Source organism: Mustela nivalis (assembly GCF_964662115.1).
Source record: "Mustela nivalis genome assembly, chromosome: 9".
Classification (NCBI taxonomy): domain Eukaryota; kingdom Metazoa; phylum Chordata; class Mammalia; order Carnivora; family Mustelidae; genus Mustela; species Mustela nivalis.
In genome coordinates this window covers 30,113,331-30,122,981 of record NC_139028.1, presented here as the reverse complement: position 1 = coordinate 30,122,981, position 9,651 = coordinate 30,113,331, and the positions used below count along the sequence as shown (strand labels likewise).

At 40.3% G+C, this 9,651-nt stretch overlaps 1 long non-coding RNA gene across 1 annotated transcript; it reads left to right on the top strand.

Moving 5' to 3' along the window:
- Nucleotides 1-245: 245 nt before the first annotated feature.
- On the top strand, nucleotides 246-3,576 carry LOC309841388. Its single transcript, XR_014299102.1, has 4 exons — nucleotides 246-1,457; nucleotides 2,524-2,575; nucleotides 3,070-3,169; nucleotides 3,414-3,576. It is a non-coding gene; the product is annotated as an uncharacterized lncRNA (long non-coding RNA).
- The last annotated feature ends 6,075 nt before the right edge of the window (nucleotides 3,577-9,651 follow it).

The following is a 9,651-nucleotide window of genomic DNA, read 5'->3' as shown; positions in this document are numbered from 1 at the left end:
CTAAGCATCTGCTATATTATTGGATAAATGAATGAACCAATAAATGAACCCACGTATCCACCTACAGGCCCATGCGTTTTGCTTACTCGTTGAAACCACGCTGTAACCCAAGATTCTCACCACTTGTGCAGAGAAGAGGGGATTCTTAGTGTGGGAGTACTATCACCAAACAAAAGGAGCTTGGAATCTCCCCTCTGTTCTGTTTTAGAACACACAGTCCCCTTTGGAGTACATTCTCTGCAAGCTGCCTGAGGTTGGGTTATGTGAGTCTTTTCTATGCAATCCAGAAAACATTTTCACTGTGTATTTTATAAACATGATTTCTGGTTTGCATAGATTTGCATGTTTATCCCAAGGCCCCCAAATTCCAACTGCTTTATGTAAAATAAATGAGATCAAGTGGGGCCATTGATGGCAAATATATATTCTAATCAAGACCTCCTGGAGTTGTAGCCTTTTTCCAGGGGTTAGAGGAATTCCTTCGACAGCTTCTCCTCCAAGCCCAGGGCACCATTACTCATTGCAAGAAGGGTCCTGGAATGGCCACGCCTTGACCTCACAGGTCATCACAAAGCTTTAATAACCACAGTGGCTCCTTCCACTTACTGAAACCACGTTCTCTCTGTTGTATGTATTCCTAAGTTTTATGGATTCCAAAAAATAGGTATTTCTGTGACAAAAAGGCAGGTTATGAAAGGGAACGTGAAATACTGAATCCTAGTCTAAAAAGCCATACCCTCTCTTTCTGTACTCTGCTGTTGTTGGTCTTTTAACGGGTGGGGGAAAAGACCCTGAACAGTGGCAAGAAGACCTCAGGATTCTTAAAAGGAGATCTGCTCTGGAGTGGGCTTCTTAATAAGTCCCCTTCAAAACGAAATTTTCTGAAATTATTTTCCTAGCATTCTGGAATTGTACTCTACTAGTCAATGGTTCACCCACCAAAAGGGACTCAGTATGCCCTATGCTATATTCCATCTGTTTCACTGCCTCCTAAAGGAATGCCTGACAAGAAATTAGGTATCCTTGTGCTGCTGATGGGTTTCTGCTTTCTGGAGAGGTGGTGATATCGTGATTTTTAAAAAGCAGCTGCTCATCTGAATTACTACCTTCTTTCAACAAAAACAAAGTTTGTTTTCTAATGAACTACAACCTCATTTACCGGAATCAGAACTTCTGAATCACCCCAGTGATGTGACCCTTTAAAAACTTCAGGAGGTTTGCAAAGTATTTCAGCTTCAAGGCTCCCAGAAATGCCTGGACATGAGCCAGAGATGAAGCAGACGCTTCTGAGCACAGTTGGTTTAACGAAGGAGTGAATGTACAACATTCAAACTAGGACCAACTGCCGTGGGTGTTTATTTGAGACTTCTTCCAGAATCACACCCACAGATCTCGCCTGCCTAATCAGAATGACATAAGTCACAGGCTGTTGCTGCCTTGTTTGTGATTGAAATCAGGTGAGGAGAAAGTCGAAAGGGGTCTTGGTTCCTATCTAGGGTTCTGCTCCATGGCCACTGGCCTGCCAGAACGTTCTAAAGTTGCTCAGCAAGATGAATTAGCAGCCCCCTGTGCCTGTTCTCCCCCTTCTCTTGTGGGAAGGTACAGTTCTGTGTCCTCTGGGGCACTAATGGGAAGAAATGGCCTCCGGCAATATACTAGCATCTTCTAGAGGATTTCCCTTTCATATCATGCCCTGTGTCCTTGATTATTCTGCCCCCTCTGCCTGCATCCTGGGAAACATTCATCCCTCAGGGCTCAGCCCAAACCCTCTCTTCTTTATTAAGCCTTCCCTGCTTCCCTTCAAAAGAAAGGTAGGTGTCTCTTTTCCTATACTTCTACTATAATTCATACATACAGACCTCCAAGATAGAAACAGAATTCTTTTATTTTCCTTCTTATATCCATCTCTTTTCCTAAATGGTAAGCTTCTTAAGAGAGTTATGCTTTCTAAGATTTGATTTCCTTCCTAGCGTTCACGGAAGTGACAGAGTACACGCACTCACAAAAACTTCATTAAATGAATGAATGAATGAATGAATAGTTCTTCAGGTCTCCTGGAACTCAGGAATAATTATTGTTTTGTTAGTGTCTAACTTTCCTTTATCCCTCCTGGGAACAAGAAATGATTGATATGCATATCAAATTAGATATGCATATCTAATTTTTAACTAACTAACATTTAAAACCATGGCAGAAAGGAGCTCGGTCAGGGGTAGAGACTCTCTTGGAAGAAGCACACCTTCTGGTCTTCAAAACTAGAAGCCATATTCCTTGGCTCCAGGAATGAGTAAGACTAAAGTCGTAGAGCTCTGTGGATCTTCAGTCCCTAGCCAGTCTCACTTCTCCTTATGTCACCTGTAAATGAGTAACAGAATCAACAGATGGCTGAGGTCTATATTTGTAGACTACAATTATAGGGCAAAAAGAGAGAGAGAGAGAGAGAGAGAGAGAAAACACACACACACACACACAACCTTGTAAACAGTTCCTAAACTTAGAGAAAAATTCTTTGCCTGCTTATAGATAACACCTTGAGAGAGGACTGAGGTCACTGGCGGTCAGCACTGGAGAGCAGGTGAGATAATTTTCTCAAGAAGTAACGTGAGCGATGTTTCATCTGTGATTCCCTAACATGGCTTAGCAATATTTGAGGGACTGTAATCGGTCAGTGATCAAGGGAAGTCAAAAGAGACCATGTTTGTGATAACATGAACAATAATCATTGAAATTACCACTTTCCAACCACATAGGGCTGTGCCAGGAAGTGTGCTGAATATGCAGGTCATACCAGTCCCATGAAGATTCTGTATACGATGCCATGTTATCATTAAGCATTTTGCCAATAAAGCATGGTTATGCTTTAGAATTCATTTCAGAGTGTCAGAAGTACTCCCTCTGAATAACTTTTTAAAAAATTGTAAACTACTATTCTTACTCTCTTGGGCAATACATATTTGCTTAGTCCAATAGGGGCTATTTCTATAAGGCAAGATGTGAGTAAATCATTCCTAAATTTAAAAAGGCATTTCAGTTTATAAACATCACATTCTTTTCCTCCTTCTCTGGCAGATCATATTTTATTGATTAGGAACAACTGATTTGTCATAGGGAAGACTTAATAATGCCACAGATGATACCAATGAGGAAGGAGCTCATACTGTATCTTCAGGTATTACCTTTAAAACAATCCCAAATGAGAAGTAAGAGAATTTTCTTTGGTTTTCTGAAAAACTTCTTTCTGATCTCTGGGAACTGAAGTGAATGCAGAAGAGCCATTAAGAGAACTGGATTTTCAGCTCATTCAAACCACAGCTTTATAAAGACAAGATAGGTCTCTTATAAATCCTTAATTTTCCACTGAACAAGTACAGTTGAAATTAGTCGACTTCTAAAACTTTACATTTATTTTTCAGAGGGAATGGAGCCAAGCCACTGAGAAATCCGCCATGTTGAATTAGGCTATGTCGCATCCAAGAGGTTGTGGAAAAGCCAAAACGCATTTTGCTGAACAAACACCATCATAAGTTATTATAGTGTACAGATTTCTTTGAGGTTGTATGGCACTTAAAAGGCTAATGTATGACTGGGAGCAATGCAAAAGAAAAATTCATTATAAGTTGTTAAAAATGGATATAATTCTAAATCAATTCCCATTAGCTAAAATGTAGATATTGCACATGTCTTGGAGAATTTTATTATAAATTCATGCTAACCCTGTGAGTAATGGTGGTTAGTCCGTATCTCCTTCCTTAATAAAAAGGAACAGAAGACTGCATCCAGTACATTCTTATTAAATGAAATGTTTAAAAGAAGTCATCTTGTTTCTCATGGTGTGTCCTGATTATGTCAAGTCAAATTAGTTAAGTATATAAATTTCAGTAAACAAAAGTGACAGATAAATGAAATTCATGGGGACACTCCCATGAAACCGTCCATGGACGCCATACTAGGTGGCAATTTCACACACCACCATCTGGGTATCCAAAAGGAGAAGAAGTCAGTCTTCAAATGGTGTTATGTCAATGCCAACATTGTACTTTTCTCTCTGCCATGTGTTTGATTATTTTCATGTAAAGATCTTCCACTTGCTCTATGAAGATACATGGAAGGATGAGAGAGTTCTAAAATCTTCCATTTGTCTTTTTTTTTGCGTGAATCAGGCTTTTCTCGTCCTATCCTTTTTGTGTAAAACTAAAACTGCTTCAAAAAATGCATTAATACCATTTCTAATATAAGAAAATAAATATTCTCAGATTTTGATCTGTGGATTGCCTTTCCTCCACTTAAAAGCACCTATCAAAACTGTTAGACAACTGTCAACTGTGTTGAAGCCTAACGCAGAGCTTCTAGAAGCTTTTCCTGTACTAAATACTGTGTTAAACATTAGAAGTAAAACTATAAACAGCATTGAGGTAACTGTGACCTAAATAATTTTCTGTCTAGTGAAAAAGAAAGGTGTCTATACATACAATTAAAATACAGCATGATAAATTTCATGTTAAGGGGATTCAAAGTGCTATGGGAACACAAAAGGAGGTTCCTAAATTGCTTTAGGGAATCAGTGGAGGTCCCCAGGGAAGGAACTGATAATTAAGAATTGAATGATAATAAGAATTTACCTGGGTATGGGGGTAAGATGTGGCTTGTGTCCTTTTAGAATGAGTAAAAGCATGGAGGCAAGAGGCTATGTAATACTAAAGAGTTAGGATTAGTTTACAAAGGGTGGATGTAGTCATAACAGAATAATAGCTCAAATTTATTGAGAGCTTATTATGTATCAGACACTATTTTTTTAAAAAGATTTTTTAATTTATTTATTTGACAGATGGAGATCACAAGTAGGCAGAGAAGCAGGCAGAGAGAGAGGAAGAAGCAGACTCCCAGCTGAGCAAAGAGCCCTATGTGGGGCTTGATCCTAGGACTCTGGGATCATGACCTGAGCCGAAGGCAGAGGCTTTAACCCACTGAGACACCCAGGTGCCCCCAGACACTATTTTAACATGGATGTTAACTCTTTGTATTCAAATCATCACCCCGGAAGTTATATTGCTATTACTCCTATTTTATGGATGAGGTTAAGACACAGAAAGACTGAGTAATTTGCCAAAGTTTATGTGGGTAGTAAAGTCTACTTTGGATAAAATAGAGTTTTAACCCAGACAATCTTAGCACAGAGCCCACATTCTTAATGGTCACTACCCTCCAGTACTTGGAACATTTCATGAAAATGAAAGCAGAAGTCAGACACGTGCCAGTTCCAGGTCAGAGCCAAGTATTTGATGGTCAAGGCTGAACTGAGCATTTAGAATCAGGTAAGCAATTTCTACCAGAAAAGCTTCTCATGCTAAGGAGGTCGAGGGAGGGGTACAGGTCAAAAGGAGAGCTCATTACATGGGTCAGTAGAGAAGGTCAGAACAGATCAAGCAGAGAGTGGAAATTCGAAACACAGCGCAAAACAAAAAGTGGGATAAACCAGGTAGTCAAGAGATAAAGGAAATGTGCAGGAACCAAGATTTCTCAGGAACCAAAAGAAGAGAGCCAAGACGTGAGAGAACAGATGTGGAGTAACAAATCCTGACAGAGCAGGCTACATGAGACAGGTTTTTGCCTCAGGCCTGGAGCTTTTTTATAGTTCTTGTGGAGTTCCCAACCTGAGTCTTTGTGACTTCTAGGTCTTGCCCTGCTGTGGTGGAGGGAAGGGAGTAACTAACTGGGGACATGTGATTGAATTGATGTCTGCGGGTAGATGGGGAGCAGCAATTAGTGGGAGATTCTTCCTGAGAAGACCATAAAGGACACGTTATAAATAGCTGTTATTAATAGATTAGTGGATTCTCTAGATTGTAGACATTTAATAAAGATGTGTTATATGAATAATTGAATGAAGAAGTAGAGTCCCTATTTCTTACATTATGAGTGGCTAAAATAAGAGGAGGTCTATATATCTAAATTATCTTCCCTCATATTGAAAGATAATTGGCATCCTTTTCAATAAGGCATTATATTAAAGACAAATCCCAGATTCCCAAGCTCTTTATAAATATTATGAAATTTTAAAATAATAGTTTTCTATATTTGGAGTTATTTGAAGGAAAGAGCATGGGTATTAGACCAAGGAAGATCTAACTTCTGGGAGCCTGTTCTAACACTGACCAGCCTCAGTTCCATCATCTGGAAACTGGGAAGGAAATACTTCTGTCTCAAGAAATAAATCCTTAAATTTTCAGTCAGTCAGTTGTTTTACTTAAGTGTCAAGACAATTAGTTTAGTGGGAAAGTATAGTCTTTTCATTGAAAGATACTCAAACAATTTCATATATCCTTGTGCAAAAAGAAAGGCTTAGACTGTCACCTCACACCATACACAAGAGTTAACTCAACATGATTACAAGCTGAAATGTAGAAACTAAAACAGTTTTTTATTTATTTATTTTAGAAAGAGAGAGGAAGCACTCTCAAGCAGTGGGGAAAAGAGGGAAAAGGACGGGCAGACTCTGAGCTGAGCACAGAGCTTGACGCAGGGCTTGATCTCATGACCGGGAGATGATGACATGAGCTGAAATCAAGGATGGGATGCTTAACCAACTGAGCCACCCAAGAACCCTGAAAACAGTTTTTGTAAGAGACTATAACACATGTTCAACACCTGGTCTTAGACAAAGATTCTCTAGATCAGACATCCAACAAAGGAAAAAAATGTGATAAATTGAGTCTCATCAAAATTAAAAACTTCTGCATTTTGAAAGACACTGCTAAAAAATTTAAAAGACAAGCAACAGATTGGGGGAAAGATATTTACAAAACACAAACCTGATAAAGTACTAGCATAGAATTTATAAGAATATTTCCAACTCAATTATTAAAAGACGAACAACACAATAAAAAATAGGTCATGAATATGAATGATATCGTCACAAAGAGGACACAAATGGACAATAAGTACATGGAAAGATGCTCAGCATATTATTCATTAGGGAAATGCAAATTAAAACCACAACAAAATATCATATTTCACCCACTGGAGTGGCTAAAATAAATACAACAGACAGCAACAAATGTTGAGAATGATTAGAGAAATGGGAACCATCATACAATGTTGTTGGGAATGCAACGTGTTGCAGCCATTTTAGAAAAGTTTGGAAATTTATCAAATGGTTAAACATAAAAATACCATATGACTTAGCAATTCCACTCCTGGGTGTTTGTTAAAAGAACTGGAAACACAGGTCCACACAAAGAACAGCATGTGGGTGTTCATAGATGCTCATAGCAGCGTTATTAATAGTCCAGTAATGGAAATAACCTAAAGGTTCACCAGCTGGTGAATGGATAGTCAAAATGTGGTATATTCTACAGAGAACACTACTCAGCCATGAAAAGGAAGAAAGTGCAGACACATGCTATGACAAGGATGAACCTTGAACTTTACACCAACTGAAAGAAGCCAGACACAGGGCGCCATGTACTGTGTGTGTGCTTTATAGAAACTGTCACCAAAAAGTAAATGGATGTGTGGGGTGAAGGACCACCCTGACCTAGGCATGTGGGGTGGGTTGTATGGGATGGGTGTCTTTATGATAATTACCTGTGACCAACAAAGAATAACCAGATCCTAAGAAGGAAGTAAACCATTGAAGGTGTTATCACTAGAGATGTTTAAAGAACTTAAGTTCCCTGGTTAGCTTTCTAGAAATGACTAACCCTAAAAGCCCTTGATGGCAACCCTGTTGGAACCCCTCGCCCTCCCTCTTGAGAGCTTTTTCTGTATCTTCACTTAATAAACTTGTCACTTTACACACACACATACACACACACACACACAGACTGAAAGACATGGAAGGTAGTATAGTGGTTGCCAGGGGCTAGGACATGTGAGTAGATTAGCCTTACCTATAAATGGGCCAAAAGATTTTTATTGTGGGAATAAACTGTGGGAATCTAAAATCAATGTATTGTGATAATTGCACTCCCCAGTAAAACTGTTAAAATGATTGCATTTTACAAAGGAAATGGGTAAGTCTCATGACATGTAAAAGCTACTTTAAGAAATTGTTTTTAAAATGCCAATTGTGGGGCGCCTGGGTGGCTCAGTGGGTTAAAGCCTCTGCCTTCGGCTCAGGTCATGGTCCCAGGGTCCTGGGATCGAGCCCTGCATCGGGCTCTCTGCTCGGCAGGGAGCCTGCTTCCTCTTCTCTCTCTCTGCCTGCCTCTCTGCCTACTTGTGATCTCTGTCTGTAAAATAAATAAATAAAATCTTTAAAAAAAAAAAAAGATAAAACGCCAATTGTAAGAAGTGAGTTCATTGCTCAGGAAATGTCCATTTCTTTACTATGTCTTTCACTTCTCCGTATTTCCCTAGGAGCACCAAGTGAGACCACCAGGGCTCCTCTTTTTCACCCTCACTTCATAGAAGATTTTTTTTCCCATTAAAAAACAAAACACAGTAGGGACATCTGGGTGGCTCAGTGGGTTAAGCCTCTGCCTTTGGCTTCGGTCATGATCTCAGGGTCCTGAGATCAAGCCCCGCATCGGGCTCTCTGCTCAGCACGGAGCCTGCTTCCCCCCCCCCACCCTCCTGCCTCTGCCTACTTGTGATCTCTGTCCATCATATAAATAAGTAAAATTAAACACACACACACACACACACACACACAAAAAAAAAAACCCAGACACACAGTAAAACAACAACCCTCCCCCAATTATCCCTCCCCAACAAAATAAAGACAAATCCAAGTGATCAGTCAGTTCCTACCCTTAGAACTTAGAAAACTGTTTTCACTATAGTCAAGATACAGGGCTCTGCATAAGCAAGTCTGGGTAACGACTCGGCTGTGTGAACAGCCTGTCTTCCCCCCTTCCCTCTCGGGACTCACGACAGCACAGATGCTATGCACAGGGCCCAGCTGGTGGAGTCCAATGTCGCTGGCTTTGCTGAGTGCCTGGGAGAGGACGCTGGCCTCAGCATGTTAGCAATCCCTATTTGCTGGCTCTAATAGATACATTTTGCCTCCAGCAAAAAGTCTGCGAATAGTTAATAAGAATAATGAGCAGTAGCAGAGAATTAATGGCCTCTTTATTATGAGAGATGGAGCCCAATGTTCAGTGTTCTTGAATAGGAAAATTGTTTTATAGGCAAAATTAACTGGAGAGACCTTATTTAGCCAATTTTGAGGTAATGGGTTTTGGCTTCTAAATGTCAGTAAATGCAGAAAAGAAGATTCCAGGTAAGGGATGAGCCACTCGCACGGTACTTCCTCAGCTACAAAAAGGAAGGTAAGGCTTGTCTCCTCAGCAGCAGATGGGAGAGTGACTGCTTGCATTTTTAGCAAAAGGAAAACAAGGAGAGCAGCCTCTCTTGGTGCACGTGAGCTTTACCTTGATTTACCTTGCGGCTTGCACGGTTTCTACTTTTTCCAGCGATGCCAAAACCATCAGGACACCCAAGTTGTCGTCGTCCATGCTCAGAGCATACTCACTTGGGTGAGAGGCCAGTACCTACCTCGCTGTTACCAGGACTCAGGTTCGGCATATGTCCCGAGAATGTTGGGCCAGATACCAGCTGGCCAGGTGGTCCTAGGTGATCAGATCTGGGATTCCTTGTTGATAGTCACTCTGGAGCCCTTGGTTTTGAGGGATGTCATCAACAGGAATT